At 37.1% G+C, this 18,524-nt stretch overlaps 1 long non-coding RNA gene across 1 annotated transcript in view; it reads left to right on the top strand.

The window, feature by feature from the left end:
• LOC138990751 (uncharacterized) overlaps positions 1-15,790 on the top strand; it is a 74,180-nt gene extending 58,390 nt beyond the window's left edge. Inside the window, exon 3 of the long non-coding RNA XR_011466852.1 lies at positions 15,664-15,790. This is a non-coding gene — a long non-coding RNA (uncharacterized lncRNA). The remainder of the gene's footprint in view (positions 1-15,663) is intronic.
• Positions 15,791-18,524: the final 2,734 nt, after the last annotated feature.

The raw sequence follows: 18,524 nt of genomic DNA, 5'->3' as shown, positions 1-18,524 counted from the left end.
CTTTCTCTGTGTGATTTACTTCACTTAGTATGATAGTCTCTAGGTCTATCCATGTTCCTTCAAATGGTTATTTTGTTCTTTTTTATGGCTGAATAATATTCCATTGCACATAAGCATATTTTCATTATTCCTTTGGTCGATGGAGTAATGTTGATGTTGCTTCATGTCTTGGCTACTGCAAAGAGTTCTGCAATGAATATTGGGGTGCATGTATGTATCCAGAGAAAACCATAATTAGATATATTTTTATTATGAGGCTATAGTGATGGAAACTGATACCTAAGGAATCTAAATTATTAACAATTTGAAAATTTGTAGTTGTTGTTCAAGGGCTTTCCCAGTATCTCAGTAGTAAAGAATCTTCCTGCAAATGTAGGAGATGTAGGTTCAATCCTTGGGTTGGGAAGATCCCTGTAAATGGCAATCCACTCCAGTATTCTTGCCTGGGAAATCTCATCGACAGAGGAGCCTAGCCAGCTACAGTTCATGGGGTTACAAAGAACTGGACACGACTTACTGACTAAACAACAACAACAATAATTGTTGTTCAACTGTATTGAGATTTCATGGATATTTTGGTTCAGAGTTCAGTCAATGATTTTGTGTTTAAATAATATTATTGTACTTGTAAACACTTTCAAGACCATATATATATATATATATATATTAGAATCTACTGTCCAGAAGACACAATTTAGAGTGAGTCAAGTCTGTGAGTCATCCCTCAGAAGAAAGGCTTTCAGAAGAAGTGTCTATCCAGGGACATATACACTGGATTTTACTAGTGAGAAATAGACTTTATTATGTTAAACACTGAGATTTTGAAGTTGTTTGTTACAAAATTCAACTTGTTGTGACTAATACACTCTCCAAATAGATAATATTTACTCTGTGTCGTAGAGAATGAAATTAAGTTAATTATGGAAAGGTGATAAAAATTACTTCTATGGAAGCTGAACATCTAGTTTAAAGTAGAGGAAATAACAAGTGCAAAGGACAAGAGAAGGGAGAGAGAATCAAGTGGGGCGAGTGGGGTTAGGTAAGTCTAGAGGAAATTTTTTCCATAATCTATAAGATAGCTGAAGATAGTATTAATTAACAAAGTATGAGTGAGGATGCAAATAAAATCATTGAACTTAAAGATGTTTTGAATATAAATTGAATGAATAAAACAGTATAAGAATAAAGTATAATGGAGAAACACCCAAGTTTATTCTTGGCCACTTAGAAGCTGTGGGACTTTGGTTAAATGGTTTAACTTTTCTTAGGGGTCAATCTTCTCAGCTTAAAAAATATGTTTTCTTTAGCGGTTTTCAAATCTTTATGTCAGCAATAAATAAATGAATACAATAGTCTGCCATGAAGTCTCTTTGATTTAGAGAGTGAGGCTCCAAAGTCTCAAAGTCACCAACTCTTCCCATATTGCCTTTCTTTTTTTTCAAAATTAATTTATTTTAATTGGATGCTAATTACTTTACAATATTGCTGTGGTTTTTGCCATACATTGATGTGAATCAGCCACATGTACATGTGTCCCCCATCCCGAAGCCCCCTCCCACCTCTCTCCCCATCCCATCCCTCTGGATCATCCCAGTGTACCAGCTTTGAGTGCCATGTTTCATGCATCGAACCTGGACTGGTCATTCTCTCAAATCTCCCCACCCTCACCTTCTCGCACAGAGTCCAAAAGTCTGTTCTTTATGTCTGTGACTCTTTTGCTGTCTCACATATAGGGTCGCCATTACCATCTTTCTAAATTCCATATATATGCGTTAATATATTGTATTGGTGTTTTTCTTTCTGACTTACCTCAAGCTGTATAATAGGCTGCAATTTAAAGGAAATCTTGTTGCCTTTCTTGTAACTCACATTGATCCCTAAAAATAAACTCAAATGGATTAAAGATCTAAATGTAAGACCAGAAACTATAAAACTCCTAGAGGAGAACATAGGCAAAACACTCTCCGACATACATCACAGCAGGATCCTCTATGACCCACCTCCCAGAATATTGGAAATAAAAGCAAAAATAAACAAATGGGACCTAATTAACCTTAAAAGCTTCTGCACATCAAAGGAAACTATTAGCAAGGTGAAAAGACAGCCTTCAGAATGGGAGAAAATAATAGCAAATGAAGCAACTGACAAACAACTAATCTCAAAAATATACAAGCAACTCCTACAGCTCAACTCCAGAAAAATAAACGACCCAATCAAAAAATGGGCCAAAGAACTAAATAGACATTTCTCCAAAGAAGACATACAGATGGCTAACAAACACATGAAAAGATGCTCAACATCACCCATTATCAGAGAAATGCAAATCAAAACCACTATGAGGTACCATTTCACACCAGTCAGAATGGCTGCGATCCAAAAGTCTACAAATAATAAATGCTGGAGAGGGTGTGGAGAAAAGGGAACCCTCTTACACTGTTGGTGGGAATGCAAACTAGTACAGTCACTATGGAGAACAGTGTGGAGATTCCTTAAAAACTGGAAATAGAACTGCCTTATGATCCAGCAACCCCACTGCTGGGCATACACACTGAGGAAACCAGAAGGAAAAGAGACACGTGTACCCCAATGTTCATCGCAGCACTGTTTATAATAGCCAAGACATGGAAGCAACCTAGATGTCCATCAGCAGATGAATGGATAAGAAAGCAGTGGTACATATACACAATGGAGTATTACTCAGCCATTAAAAAGAATACATTTGAATCAGTTCTAATGAGGTGGATGAAACTGGAGCCTATTATACAGAGTGAAGTAAGCCAGAAGGAAAAACATAAATACAGTATACTAACGCATATATATGGAATTTAGAAAGATGGTAACAATAACCCGATTATGCGAGACAGCAAAAGAGACACTGATGTATAGATCAGTCTTATGGACTCTGTGGGAGAGGGAGAGGGTGGGAAGACTTGGGAGAATGACATTGAAACATGTAAAATATCATGTAAGAAACGAGTTGCCAGTCCAGGTTTGATGCACGATACTGGATGCTTGGGGCTGGTGCACTGGGACGACCCAGAGGGATGGTATGGGGAGGGAGGAGGGAGGAGGGTTCAGGATGGGGAACACATGTATACCTGTGGCGGATTCATTTTGATATTTGGCAAAACTAATACAATTATGTAAAGTTTAAAAATAAAATAAAATTAAAAAATAAAAAAAAAAGGGAATACTTGGGATCTGAGGAGCCAATGCGGGGGGGGGGGGTGCGGGGGGGAGGGTGGGGAGAGGGGTGGAAGTTAATCTCCTGGACCTTTATATTTGGTGTTATAGATACATCCCAAATTAAACTCATAATCATATTTCAAATCTATTTTTCCACATATTGCCTATTCCTCAGACTATATGTTCTCTGAGAGTTATCTTATCCATTCTCCATTCTTTCTTTTCCTTTGCAACTATCTACTAATTACTCTCAAATCTATTATCTCCCTCCCATATATTTCTTATGAGGTCTAGTTAACAGCATCAAAATGACCTACTAGCCCATCATACTTACCAAATTAAACTGAATGCATAAACTCCATTTGCACACCTTCTTCTAATCTTGTATTTTCTCATTAGAATAAATTCCTTTAACCTGTATTGAGCTGTTCATTCAAACAACTTAGGTAAGTCTTAGAATCCTCTCCCTATCTCCTTTTTATCTCTTTTTCTCTTTTGTTTAAATGTCAATGGTTAAGACCTCAACTTCAATTCCATGAAAAATATCTAGAGAGATACTATAGTGATTCAGTTCATCAATTAAATAATTATTGAAACCATGGAAAGTGATTAAATTAATCATGCAATGATGTATAATGAATGAGAAGACACTGGCCTGGGGAAATCTCTTATAAAGTTCATTTTAAAGACTAGAAAAAGAACAACAAGGAAAAAATCAATGAAAAAATAAGCAAACAAATACATAAGTGTGGGAAAAGGAAACTGAAGGTAAGAGGAGACCCATTTGAGTGTTAAACTACAATAACCTGGAAAGAGAGAGGTCAAAATTGTGAAATACTGTAGACAATAAAGCAGACAGGGAAATTTAGTAATAAAGAGAGGGTAGAAGTTCTTAATGAAGTCCCTTGCTGATGATGTTCCAAGAACCCACAGGGACCTGGGCACTTCCCTCTGGAATGGGCTGAATTCCTAGAACCATCATGAGCCTTACTTCAACTGTTGGAGACCAAAAGACACAAACTCAACCAAAAAGAATAAACAAACTAGGCCATGTGGCCCCTGTCCAGCAGGAAGGTGTTTCAGAAGAAACCTTCGGCCGCTTCACCCTACAGAATAAGGATGCAGAGTCTCTTAGAGAGGAATGAGGCAGTCTGGGACCTGGGACCATTTGTTGCAGAGCTGCAGTGCTTGTATCTGGACTTCTCCTGAGCAACAAAATACAAAGAATCTGTATGAAACTAAAAATAACTGCATGCATGTGCAGCTAAGGCAAATTCTGGACAAAGACACAAAGAGACCAAAAAACCCAAAACTGCCAGTTTTGAAGAGCCAGAAGCAAAAATAGAGGGTGGAGAAGCAAAAGCAGGATGCTGCACACAACACTACCTATGGGTGGGCAAACTACCTAAGCCACCCTTCAGTCTGACTCCTGGACACATCCCTACCCTCCCTTCATATAAGGAACAAGCTTGCCTCCCCTCAGGTGACAAGCAGTGGAGCCTGCTTTTGTTCTTGCTCCCTCCCTACTGCAGCAGAGGCCACAATAAGACCTTGACTGGAAAAAAAAAAAAGTCTATGCAAGAATTGGTGGCATTCCACACATGGCATTCATGTTTTATTGTGTTGAAAGGTGCACGGGGTATGAGGAAGGATTGGCACAGGCACCTACCAAGAGTGCTGGCCAGGAAAGAGATGATAGCAATCACAGCCTTTCTGAGCCTCTGTTTTCTCTTCTGTTCAATTATTACTGTTTGTTAAAAATGATTAAGGAAGCCAATTTAGATGTTATAAATACACTTAATTTAACACTTCATAAAACAGAAAGGAAGCTAAAAGGAAGAAGAGGAAGCTTTAAAAGATAAAGAATGAGGAAGAGAAGAATAGAAAATATCAATGATTGGGGCCACATTGTTAACTTTATTTAGGGTCAGAAGGCAATTGGCCATCCAGATAAATTGTGCTTCTGATTATGAGGAGCATTTACAGTAAAACAAAAGTTATCGAAATTTAGAATTACTAATGAAGGATCCCGGTAGGAGTAACTCCCTCTTGGGTCTACAAAGCTAATTCAACCTGTGATACATATTTGGTCTTCCTTACAGATTTTATGGGTAAGAATGAATTTATGGATGGTTCTAGAAACTTTTCAAATCATTTTTAAATTCCTGAAATATGTACCTCTTCTTTGTGCAGAAACAAATCTCACAAAAGTTAGCACGTTTTATTTATTTTTTTTTCTAATTTTATTTTATTTTTAAACTTTAAATAATTGTGTTAGTTTTGCCAAATATCAAAATGAATCCGCCACAGGTATACATGTGTTCCCCATCCTGAACCCTCCTCCCTCCTCCCTCCCCATACCATCCCTCTGGGTCGTCCCAGTGCACCAGCCCCAAGCATCCAGCATCGTGCATCGAACCTGGACTGGCGACTCGTTTCCTACATGATATTTTACATGTTTCATTGCCATTCTCCCAAATCTTCCCACCCTCTCCCTGTCCCACAGAGTCCATAAGACTGTTCTATACATCAGTGTCTCTTTTGCTGTCTCGTACACCGGGTTATTGTTACCATCTTTCTAAATTCCATATATATGCGTTAGTATACTGTATTTATGTTTTTCCTTCTGGCTTACTTCACTCTGTATAATAGGCTCCAGTTTCATCCACCTCATTAGAACTGATTCAAATGTATTCTTTTTAATGGCTGAGTAATACTCCATTGTGTATATGTACCACTGCTTTCTTATCCATTCATCTGCTGATGGACATCTAGGTTGCTTCCATGTCTTGGCTATATATAAACAGTGCTGCGATGAACATTGGGGTACACGTGTCTCTTTCCCTTCTGGTTTCCTCAGTGTGTATGCCCAGCAGTGGGGTTGCTGGATCATAAGGCAGTTCTATTTCCAGTTTTTTAAGGAATCTCCACACTGTTCTCCATAGTGACTGTACTAGTTTGCATTCCCACCAACAGTGTAAGAGGGTTCCCTTTTCTCCACACCCTCTCCAGCATTTATTATTTGTAGACTTTTGGATCGCAGCCATTCTGACTGGTGTGAAATGGTACCTCATAGTGGTTTTGATTTGCATTTCTCTGATAATGGGTGATGTTGAGCATCTTTTCATGTGTTTGTTAGCCATCTGTATGTCTTCTTTGGAGAAATGTCTATTTAGTTCTTTGGCCCATTTTTTGATTGGGTCGTTTATTTTTCTGGAGTTGAGCTGTAGGAGTTGCTTGTATATTTTTGAGATTAGTTGTTTGTCAGTTGCTTCATTTGCTATTATTTTCTCCCATTCTGAAGGCTGTCTTTTCACCTTGCTAATAGTTTCCTTTGATGTGCAGAAGCTTTTAAGGTTAATTAGGTCCCATTTGTTTATTTTTGCTTTTATTTCCAATATTCTGGGAGGTGGGTCATAGAGGATCCTGCTGTGATGTATGTCGGAGAGTGTTTTGCCTATGTTCTCCTCTAGGAGTTTTATAGTTTCTGGTCTTACATTTAGATCTTTAATCCATTTTGAGTTTATTTTTGTGTATGGTGTTAGAAAGTGATCCAGTTTCATTCTTTTACAAGTGGTTGACCAGCACATTTTATTAAAATTATCTAATTTTGAAGACTTTGACCTTTTTGAAGACAGGCAATGTCTTATTCATTTTTGTATCTTCAGACTTGAGCATGGTATTTATCAAGCTCAGTATTAAGAGCAAAATCAATGTCGATTGTGTTCCCCAAACTGAAGTTTGGTATGAAATTAAAATTCTATGAAAGTAAGTAATGGGTTAATATCTTTGTTTCCAGTCAAGATCCAAGAAACTGCTAAAAATAAAAGGCAGAAAGTTGGATGCCATTCAAAAATTTTATCCAGCACATCCTTCCTTTTCTCTTCTCCTGGAGATAGGACTGAGTAGTTTACTAAACCCAAAATTGGCTGCCATACTTCCAGTTTTCAGTTGTGAACATTTATTTTGGAAAAAGATGTCTATAGGAAGACACATAAGAGGCAGTTCCTCTCCTCTATCAACAAAGATAGCTTTCTATATCTAATGAACAAAAAACAGTTACAGTGTGTTTTAGTAATATTTTATAAAATTCCAGAATGATACTGTACTTGGTTTTTGCAGAATGGAATTAAGAACCTCAAAACAGCCTCCTTCTATACAGCAGCTCTAATATGATGTAGAAAGTTACCAAGTTTGGAACTTTTGCAAAACCCTTAGAGTTCCCTGCTCTCAGATGTTATAGTACTTTCCCACTGATAGTAATTAGAAATTAAATTTGGAATATGAGGAATCTTTAAATTTTCCTTTGCCTAACTTAATCTATTAGCTGTGTTGAGAAAATTTCCTTTGTGCTATATGGCACAGAATGGTATGGCCTAGGGAGGTATTGTTTTACCCATTAGAAATAGTCCATTAAACCAATGCAAATCCATGGCATTCCCTGGGAGAAAGAGTCAAATTTAAAGAACCTTTGTGGATTGCTTAGATTAAGAGAATCATAAGGGCCATGGTACATCAGAGTTCTTCAAAGCTCTGAATGATGGGTGAGATCATATACAATTTAGTATTACTTTCAGGTCCTGGCATTGCTCTAAGATTACCTCTTCAAGAGGCACCCCTGTCAGTGTCACACACGCTCCAGTTGTCCTTCAAACCAGCTGTGTGTTTACTATGTGTGTATACCAGTTATACTTCTGGTTCCTTTAGCGAACATGCCTGATCCAACTTGTTTTCTCCAATCAATCACATCCTGGGATCCAATGTATAAATCCCATATCATATATCTTTGCATAACTGTTCTAAAGAATCTTATTTTATGTACTATTTGTGTTAGAATAGTGAACATTGTCATGTAAGTAAAAAATTTTGCATATAATAATGTGGTAAACCATCCAAGTGTCATATCAACTAAAACACCAAATAAACCTAAAGAGAAAAAAAAAAAAAAGAAATAAAACCTCTTACACAAAACTTGATATAATTCTTCACTTTAAAGAGGACCGATGCGGGTAGAAAACTGGGATTTTAGGGCTACCAAATTTTCTCCAAACTTGTTCCTGTCTTATTTTTCCCCTCTATTTTCTCTTATTGTTTTGTTTAGTTGCTAAGTCATGTCTGACTCTTTATGTTACTGTATGGACTGTAGTCCAACACCATGGACAGTAGACTGCCAGGCTCTTCTGTCCGTGGAATTTCCCAGACAAGAACACTGGAGTGGGTTATCCTTTCCTTCTCTTCTCTTTTTCTTAGGATCCCTCAGATGTGTAACTAGCTTTTTCTTTTTCTTTCCTTTTCTTTTTGTAAACCATGATGATAACTTTGAAACCAAGAAAAAAAAAAAAGGTTAATTTGTGGATAACAGCCTTTGGGGATGTCATATTAAAATACTACTTAAATGTTTATAAAAAAGAATAGAAAATCAGAATGTTTCCTCCTCAAGAGAGGAAAAGACATTTTAAGAGATAAGATGATGGGATATATTTTAAAGGAAGTTTAGCAGAGCTTATGTGATTTGCTTTTCACCAACACAGTAACATCTCACTTCACATCTTTTAAAAAATGAGTCCAAAAATACTCTGTTTATAGACAATGATAGCTACTGATGCTGCTATGGCTCAAAAACCTTTTGCCATTTCTCTGCCCCATTTCCCTGGCCTTGGGTGTCTTTGCTCCCAACAGCCCACATGGACTATGCTTTATTAGAGAATTTCCCTCCTTCTACTGGAGTCACTTTCTATATGGATGCAGAGAGACCTGGAAGTGAGGGTCTGAGTTTACAGCACTCCACACTAACTTCCCTCAAGACAAACAACACTGAGGTATAATTTGCACTTCAGAGATCCTTTGCAAGATCAGACTGAAGCTAGCCTCTAAGAAAAAGACAACCTGAAATCACTTCCTTGCTTGTTTTCCCCATTCTCCCTGTCTTTATTCTGTTCCTCTCAGTTCCTTACTAGTTTATCCTGGGAACACTTCTTAATTTATCACTTGCATACAGATCCTTTTCTTAAGTCTATTTCTGGGGAATCCAATCCGAGGACAATCTTATGCAAAAATACTCTTGTACAATAATTTTCTTATTTTAGAATTATCCAGTGAATGATCTCTTTGTGAGAGAAAATGCATATAGTCAATGAATTCATTAAATGCATATTTATTGAGAAACTACTAAGTGTAAAGCACTGTAGTAAGAACTTTGCACATAGGCAAGAACAAGAGCTCTTCCTGCCTAAATTCTACTGACAGACAGATACAAGCATTAAATGAATGATATACTTAAGAAGATACATAATTATTTCTATGAAGGATCTATGAAAGCAAACATAGGAGAGGGGTAAAATAGCCTGGACTATCAGAGGAAGTTTCCTTAAAGAAGTAATATTGAAACTGAAACCTAAAAATGACTAGGAGAAAATCACATGAGTAGGATGGGGGGATTTCTCCAAAGTGGAAAACAAAGAGTAAGTCTTAGGAGCAGGACAGAAGGCCAGCATGGCCCTGGTAGAGTGAACATTGGTGTGATGTAAGGCAAGGCAGGTGGGCAGGTGCCAAATCATACATTTCCTCTGGCATATTAAGAATTTCTGTTTTATCCTAAAGGCAATGGGTAACCCTGAAGAATTTTAGGAAAAGTGCATGTGCTTAGTCACTCAGATGTGTCTGACTGTTTGCAACTCCAAGGACCATGGCCAGCCATGATTCTCTATCCATGGAAATTCTCCAGGCAAGATTATTGGTGTGGGTTGCCATGCCCTCCTCCAGGGAATCTTCCCAACCCAAGGATTGAACCCAGGTCTCCCACACTGCATGCGGATTCTTTACTATCTAAGCCACCAGGGAAGCCAAGGAAGAGAAGGGATATGATCAAAAGATTGCTTTGTTTAGAGGTCCTGGTTTAGTCTAAACTGAAACAAGAGCATAACGTCTTTGGGGGACATCTAGGTACAATCTTCCCTCATAGCTTAGTCAGTATCTGCCTGCAATTCAGGAGACCTGGTTTTGATTCCTGGGTTGGGAAGATCCCCTGGAGAAGGAAATGACAACCCACTCCAGCGTTCTTGCCTGAAGAATCCATGGACAGAGGGACAGAGGAACCTGTCTGGCTACAGTCCATGGGGTCGCAAGAGTCAGATACGACTTGGTGACTAAACTGCTACTACTAGGTACAATCTTTGGCTCTGATCTTGGCTTTGGCTGATGTTGCCAGAGGATATAGAGAAGTAAATGGTTGGATTCAAAAGACATTTTAACAGTAGCACTGAGTGGACAATTAGTTATAGACAGGAGAAGAGGAAAGTATCAAAAATCATAGTCCCATTTCTGTCACGAACACTTGGGTACATGTTCATGTTATCTAGGAGAATGTCAACCACAGGAAGAAAGCTGCTTTGAAGGCCATAACAGATGCTAAAGGTATTGATTATGTATTCCAATTATATCCAATATAAAAAAACACATATAAGTGAGAAACACCTTTAATCTCTGCATATAAATATAAACACATATGGGAATTTTTTTAGTTTTTGATGAAATATTTAACTTGGTTATGACTTCATTACATCTGTGCTCATTCAAAATATATTTCTATATTCTGCGTATAGTTAGCCACCTAGAAAATGAAAAGTATATGAAGCTTTTCTGAAAAACATTGTAGGAAGAAGAAGGAAGGGAAGGAAAAGTGGGGAGATTTGCAAAGGAAAAGAAGGGAAAACAAAGAAAGAGGAATTAATGGAAAAAAGAATAAAGAAAGAAATAGAAATTGGGAGGAATGGAAGGAAAGAAGAAAAGAAGAAAGGAAGGAGACAAGGATTTTTTTTCCCTATTAATTGTCACTGTCATATTTGACCTTCTACCAAGGTCATTCACCCACCTGTAATGAAGACAAATGTAATGTACTGGATTCTGCCTAGATGATGAAACAAATCCATTTTTTCATTTGACAGTTCAGACTTTTAATTTGCTGTTTCATCTTCAAAAAAGAAAGAAAGGTTGAATTGGGTTTGGTATGCTTGTAAATTTGGATTAAGTTTAGTCTGCTCTATTCTATAAGCAAAATAGCTTATTACTCTTGCAAACTTTAAGATGAGATCAAAGCAATACATTCTATTAACTAGACATTTTCCACTAAAGGTAAGTCATTTCTTGCTCCCAAGAGAATGCCTCAGAATAATTTAGAAAGAAAATTCTCCATGTTGCTCGGTATGAACGAGAAAAATCATACACATAGTGTAAGTACAATAGGAAATCTCTTCCATGTTTCTTGGTCCTGCAGTGTGGATTTTGTAGGGTGATACGTAGAACTCTCCACATGGCATTATAATTGAAACGTTGTATGTTACAAGATTCCGTTTTTCATCTCCCTTCCATAATAGTCACTCTTTAATCTTTTTTTTCCCCCCTTCTGTTGCCTCATTTTGCCTTCTCAGAGTATTACACATGCTGAATACCATTATTACTTTTGGTTATTAACTAGGGATGGATTTGGAAAAAGTAATTTTGTGCCAGCTTGATGCAGCAGAATAAGCTGTCAAACATCATAGCTGGTGACAGTGTGCTGTCCTTCTGTGAAGCTGCAGCACAGTGTGTGTTATAGCTGGGAGGTTATAGGTAATCAGAGAGGATTACTGAAGGCAGCTTTATTAAATATCTGTGGAGGTCTACTGTGGCTGCGACCAGATAATATGAGCTTCCAATATGAAAACAGGAAATTATTAATAAACTGGATTGGCTGTTCTGAATGCCCTTGCAAAAGTTTATCTAATTTTACTTTCCAGGGAGATGAATGTCAAGTATTAGATTTATTATTACTTAAGGTGTAGGCCTTTTATACTTTGAAGTGATTCTCTTTTAATTTGTTATATTTCCCTGGATGTTTGATGATATTAACATTGTTTAAACCAGGATGTTTCCATTCTCATTTTCTAGTAAGTAAATTTTGACAGTTCAGAGTAGAGCAGGTTTCATGTATTCTTTCTGATGGTATATGATAAAATATGGCTTACCAGGAGACTTAAATATATAAGTAGGCAAGATGTTTTTCCATGTTGGAATAAAGCATTTTATAAGCTTGTGTCCAATACAGTTCTTTAATCTTTTTTCGTGAAAATTTTCAAAAGCGAAAAAAAAAAAGTCAGTTTGTTCTGTCTTTTAAAGGATCCTTTCATTTATGGCAGAAGAAACTGTTGATTTATTTTTGTTTAATTGCAGCACAAAATAATAAGGCATAGCATTTGAAGAACTCCTACAACTGCTTTGATGCACCTTCGTCTATTCAGGAATGTGAGAAAGGCAGCACCTTATGTTTAACACTGTGAAGTTTGACAAGCATTGAAACAAAAAAGGAAGTGTAAATTTTACTAATCAAAACATCTGTACGGTGCAGCCATTTACATTTTCCTATTAAGACATGAGAGAAATGTTAATTTTAGACGACTCTTTTTATGACCTATAATTACTGTCATTAAGAAAGCTCTGGAGACTTACAGGGGGCCTTTGACTGAAATACAGTTTGACATGTTCTATAATTAATGCTGAATTAACGTGCTACATGAAGTGCCTTTGGAAAAAAAAAAAAGGCTTCTTTTTCTCAAAGAGAAGTCAAAGAAATTATATTACAGGCATGCCCACCAGCACAGCTGTATTTCAACATATATTTTCAAGCCTGTGAAAAGCTGACTTCTCAGGTACTTTAAAATGAGTATTAAGACTTTCTTTCGGTTTAGGTAGGATATGTATACAAAGGAAAATGTATTTGTTTCCAAGTTCTTTCTTTCATATTCTAGATGAAAAATTAATACATTAAAGTATTAAAAGATGTTTGCCCCTTGGAAGAAAAGATATGACCAACCTAGACAGCATATTAAAGAACAAAGATATTACTTTGCTGACGAAGGTCCGTCTAGTCAAAGCTATGGTTTTTCCAGTTGTCATGTATGGATGTAAGAGTTGGGCCATAAAGAAAGCTGAGCACTGAAGAATTGATGCTTTCAAACTGTGGTATTGGAGAAGACTCTTGAGAGTCCCTTGGATTGCAAGGAGATCAAATCAGTCAATCCTGAAGGAAATCAATCCTGAATATTCATTGGAAGGACTGATGCTGAAGCTGAAACTCTGATGCTTTGGCCACCTGATGCAAAGAACTGACTCATTGGAAAGGGCTCTGATGCTGGGAAAGACTGAAGGCAGTAGGAGAAGGGGATGACAGAGGATGAGATGGTTGGATGGCATCACCGACTCAATGGACATGAGTTTGAGCAAGCTCTGGGAGTGGGTGATGGACAGGGTAGCCTGGCGTGCTGCAGCTCGTGAGGTCACAAAGAGTCGGACATAACTGAGTGACTGAACTGAGCTGAACTGAAGTTTGGTCACTTTTGATATACTAAGAACACTGAGAAAACTGAAAAAAGAGAGAAAATTTGATCATAAAATGCACAATTAGTGCTCCTAGTGTAGTAATTCTAATGCTTTCTTACAAGAGTGTTACTGTAATCTTTTTCTAGAATATAAGATACATGAGGGCAGGTGATATTGTCTTTAAATCCTTTACAACTAGAATTTGCATATCTACTGGGTCCTTAAATTTGGTGAATGAACTAAAAGAGTAAGGAATATAATAATACTATTTCAAAAAAAATGCTATTTTGATATTTTTAAAGATCTTCTCTACACTACTGTAATATTCAATATGTTTTTGAAGTCCCTGACAAGAAATGTGATATAACATCTTCTGTAGGTGGGGTTTTGTGTTTGTGTGATATGAAAAAAGACAAATGATTTTTCAGAATAAACTTTTAAATGAAAACTGCTCAAATTAATTAAAAAGGAAAATCTAATTTTTGGGTAAAAGCACATTTTGTGGTAGTTCTAATAATTTTACATTAGCCATACTCAAAAAGAGTGAAACTGTAAAATATCCTTGAGGACATTTCCAGAGAGTATCTTAAACAATTTCATTACTAATAATATTTTAAATAAAGATAATTATCAAAATTCCTTGGAATCAAAACTCAACATTATTTTCCTTATAATTTTAATTACACTACTATTAAGATTTTTGTTTAATGTTTATTATATTACAAAGCTGATGTTCTGAGGAAGACTGGAAATAACGTGTCCTCTACCAGAATCCACTTCTAAGTTTACTACACAGAGTCAGCCTCAGGGGACAGTTAATACACAAAGCATTAAAATACTTCTAGGTCAAATTCCTAATATTGACTTTGCTATTGGTTTTCTTGGTGGCTCGGACAGTAAAGAATCTGCCTACAGTGTAGGAGAACTGGGTCAGGAAGATCCCATAGAGAAGGGAATGGCAATGCATGCTGGTATTCCTGCCTAGAGGATTTCCTGTACAGAGAAGCCTGCCTGTCTATAGTCCATGGGGTCACAAAGAATCAGCCATGACTGAGCGATTCACACTTTCACTTCCCTGGTGACTCAGTGGTAAAGAATCTGCCTGCTAATGTAGGAGACATGGGTTTGATCCCTGGGTTGCAAAGATCCCCTAAACAAGGGAATGGCAATCCACTCCAGTATTCCTGCTGGGGAAATCCCATGGACAGGGGAGCCTGGCAGGTTATAGTCCCTGGGGTTGCAAAAGAGTCAGATATGACTTAGCTCATAAACAACAACAACAATTTTTGGTTTGAAAAATTAGATGTCTCAGATTATTTCGTTGTTCGAAAATTTCCCAGAGTAGCTCAGCGCCTGAACTGATTCCTCCTTGCAATAGAAGCAGGACTGGACTAATCTGCTGTCAGTTAAAAAACAAAAAAAATGCATGGCACAAAATAAATAAAGAAAAACCAAAACAACAACAAGAACAACAACAAAAAAACCCAAACAAAAGGATATCCAAATAGCCTCAGTAAAGGCAAAAGGGACTCTGACATATTTTAAACCAAAAAAAAAATCTATGATAAACCCCCAAAGGAATCTCTTCTTCAACTCCTGCTTCTGTGTGAGCAAATGTTTGTTTTTATTAAAATTGGCTTAGAAAAAATGTCATAATAAATATGTGTAATCATATTGGACAGAGAGCTATTATTCTCAATCTGGAAAGCACACTCTCATGAGTTCTAAAATAATCTGCATTCAAATGAGATGTGTACATGAAAATACAAGGAAATAGCTTGCATATATACAAAATTAGAAAAGGAAATCAAGATTTGCAAAGTATAGGCAATCAAAATTAAGGAGCATGTAACAATGCTTTTAGATTTAAATTTTACTTATCACTGGGTATTAAAATTGTTCAAGCCTTTGAAGAAAATTTTCCATAAAAGTTTCAATTATTCTTCTTTTGATTGCTATTGTAGGTAAACTCTATATTGTTTGGGGCAAAGGAATATCTAATTTTTCATGTTGGGATATTAATAGGGACCTATAAGATATATTTGAAATGCCCTAATTTATTATTTCCTTCCTCATTTTTTGTCAGAAATTAAGCTCAAATTTTTTTCTTTTTGATCCATCCAGGAAAGAGAGAAGGAAAAATATCACTCCAGTCAGAATGAGCACAGTGAACTGAAGTTAAATACAGTATATTTTATTTTGGTAAGCAGCTTTTGCTACTTCCTTTTGGGAAATAAGAAAATGAAAATAAATAAATAAATAAATGATAGATCCAGTCCTTTCCTGGACCTCTTTTTTGTATTTCACAAACGTCTCTCATTTGCTTGTGAGCTTCTGGAGGATGAGGGTCATGTTCTGTTCCTTTAAGAATTCTAAATGTAACCTTGGTGTTGATACAGCCCCATCCCAAGTTCTAGGTGAATGCCATTGATACAGACATTAAGTCTGGGAACTAAGTTTCCTTCATATAAGAAATGAGGATACAGCTGGTCTTTGCAAAACTTTGATGTCTTCTCTGAAGAAAATAAACAGATGTAAAAAGTGCAACTGTGGAAAAAATAGAAATACATAATGTTTTCTTCAAAAGGTGAATGATGTATGAATGAATGCCTCTGTGTGTGTGTGTGTGTGTGTGTGTGTGTGTGTGTGTGATTGAAGCAACCACTGAATAAATGGTATGTTAAATACATTGCTTGTGGGCTATGATTAAAATAAAAAGTTTCTCTGAAATTGCTGCTACCTCAACAATAAAAATCCTAAAGTGTTTTCAAGTGCCAAATTAGAGTCTCTACTTAGCAATTAGAATATATCCAGTCCAATATATTCATCAACATTTTATTTTTAGTCAAGTTAAAAGCTTATTACCTCTTTAAACCATGATAAGGTTGTAACTGGGGGTGTCTTTCTAGAAGGAGCGTGTTCAATGATGTCAGCTCTCCCCATTCATTTCCTCCCTTTCCCATGGCAGCAATGAGGTAGGAGAAGGCTGGAGAGGTCGGGGATAGAACTGAAGTTTTTATTTTCTAGATGACTTCACACTTCCAGACCTTGAAGTTGATTAAGGTGACCTTTGTCCTTTTTGAGGGCATTTGTGGAAAATTCAGAGTCCATCACCAGAGGATACATTTGAAGCCCTCTTGACTCTAATCCAGTGTCACTCCTGAACGACTTTGCAGTCCCTGTGTGGCCCAGGCTCTCTTCTTAGGTGGGGCACAATGATGGTGTGCAGGTCTATTAATGCTGCCATTTCTGGCCTACTGCTTTCCCAAGGGTGAGTCAGGCACCATCCTTTCTCCCTGGCCCCACTTAGGTTTAGTGGGCCCAGAGCAGATTCTTTCCAGAGGCCTGTGAATGCCCTTTCACAAAACTTAAGGTAAAGGATGTGGAGCCTTCAGCCCTCTCTACTTTGGAGAAGGTGATGGCTTCATTTGTCAGTTTCTCTCCAAAGATGTGGCTTTACAACTCTCTCTCAAGTACTGTGGTGTGGTGGTTTAGTCACTAAGTTATGTCCGACTCTTTGCACCCCCATGACTGTAGCCTGCCAGGCTCCTCTGCCCGTGAGATTTCTCAGGCGAGAATACTGGCGGGAGTTGCCATTTCCTTCTCCAGGGGATCTTTCCAACCCAGGGATCGAATCCTTGTCTCTTATGTCTCCTGCATTGACAGGTGGGTTCCTAAGCGCTAGTGCCACCAGGGAAGCCCTCTTCCAACTATAATCCTTCCTTATTTCCCTGATATGACCCACGGTCCCACAGTTGCAAAACTCATCATTTGTCCCTATAGTAAATTGTGCATTTCAAACCGTCTACATTTTTTTGTTTTCTCTACAACGTCTCCCATTTTCTTATGTTACAACTTCATTGAAAGAGATGTGCATGCATGCTAAGTCCCTTCAGTCATGCCTGATTTTTTGTGACTCTGTGGACTGTAGTCGGCCAGGCTTTTCTGCCCACAGGATTCTCCAAGCCAGAATACTGGAGTAGGTTGCAAGAGAGGTGAGAGGAAGACAATTAAGTTGGTAAGTATTTGGAAGAGAGAATGAAATATTTGGCTATGTTTCTAAATAGTGAAACTATTTCATCAAATAAAATCTGACTTTTGTTCAAAAAAGGAAAGAAGAATTGTATTCATTGAAGTTGGAAAGCTTGATCGGTGAATCTCCTTCCTTCTCTCTCCAATTCTCTGCCCTTGAAACAACTCTTTCTACAGAAACCACTGGATATGAGAGTATATGTGGAAAGACCTCTCTCTCCTAAAGGCCATATATGATTCAGGACAAATAGAAGGTTTATTCTAAGGAAGACTAAAAATCAGATAAATGTTGAGGAGAGACTAAAGAGTATGAAAACAATTAGGAAACAATAAAGTGACCCCAGAAAAGGCAGAAAGAAAGTATATAAAGGGGCATTAATAGTGATTTAGTTAGCTTGTTAGGTAGGTAGCTGTTAGAAGAGCAAAATAACAAGCTTTTTCTTGTATTTCTTTTGTTTCTTCTTCTTGAGGAGTAGCAGCATGGTTTATGGCTATATCTTTGTAGCTCCAAAGGCATGTCTTACTCTTCTTCCCCCTTTGTCTCCATGGAGATGTTTACTTTCAATGTAATTCTATTAACACGTTACATGTTAGCAGAGAATTTAATGCAGATTTTGAGAAGTGATAGATTCATAATGGGATCCAGTTACTAAAATTTGACCACATCATCTCCTCTATCTTCAAACATGCTGCCAATTTTCATTCTTTTGCTTTTTAATGAAAAATAATTACTGAAGAATATCATTATTTCTTCTGTAAGAATGAGGCTTGGAAGATTATAGGGATTTTTCAAATAATAACAGCTCTTGGGCTCTGACTTTATTTCCATATCTCATAAATCTAAATGTACCATTTTTGTTAGCTATTTTTTTCTTTTTTAACAAAGGTATATATGTGAACTCAATATTTGGAATATGATTCCAAAATTTTATGTGTATTTCACATCAACTGCA

The sequence above is a fragment of the Bos mutus genome, chromosome 14 (genome assembly GCF_027580195.1).
Source record: "Bos mutus isolate GX-2022 chromosome 14, NWIPB_WYAK_1.1, whole genome shotgun sequence".
Lineage (NCBI taxonomy): Eukaryota > Metazoa > Chordata > Mammalia > Artiodactyla > Bovidae > Bos > Bos mutus.
The sequence above is the reverse complement of the archived record's forward strand: the minus strand, read 5'-3'. Positions and strand labels throughout refer to the sequence as shown.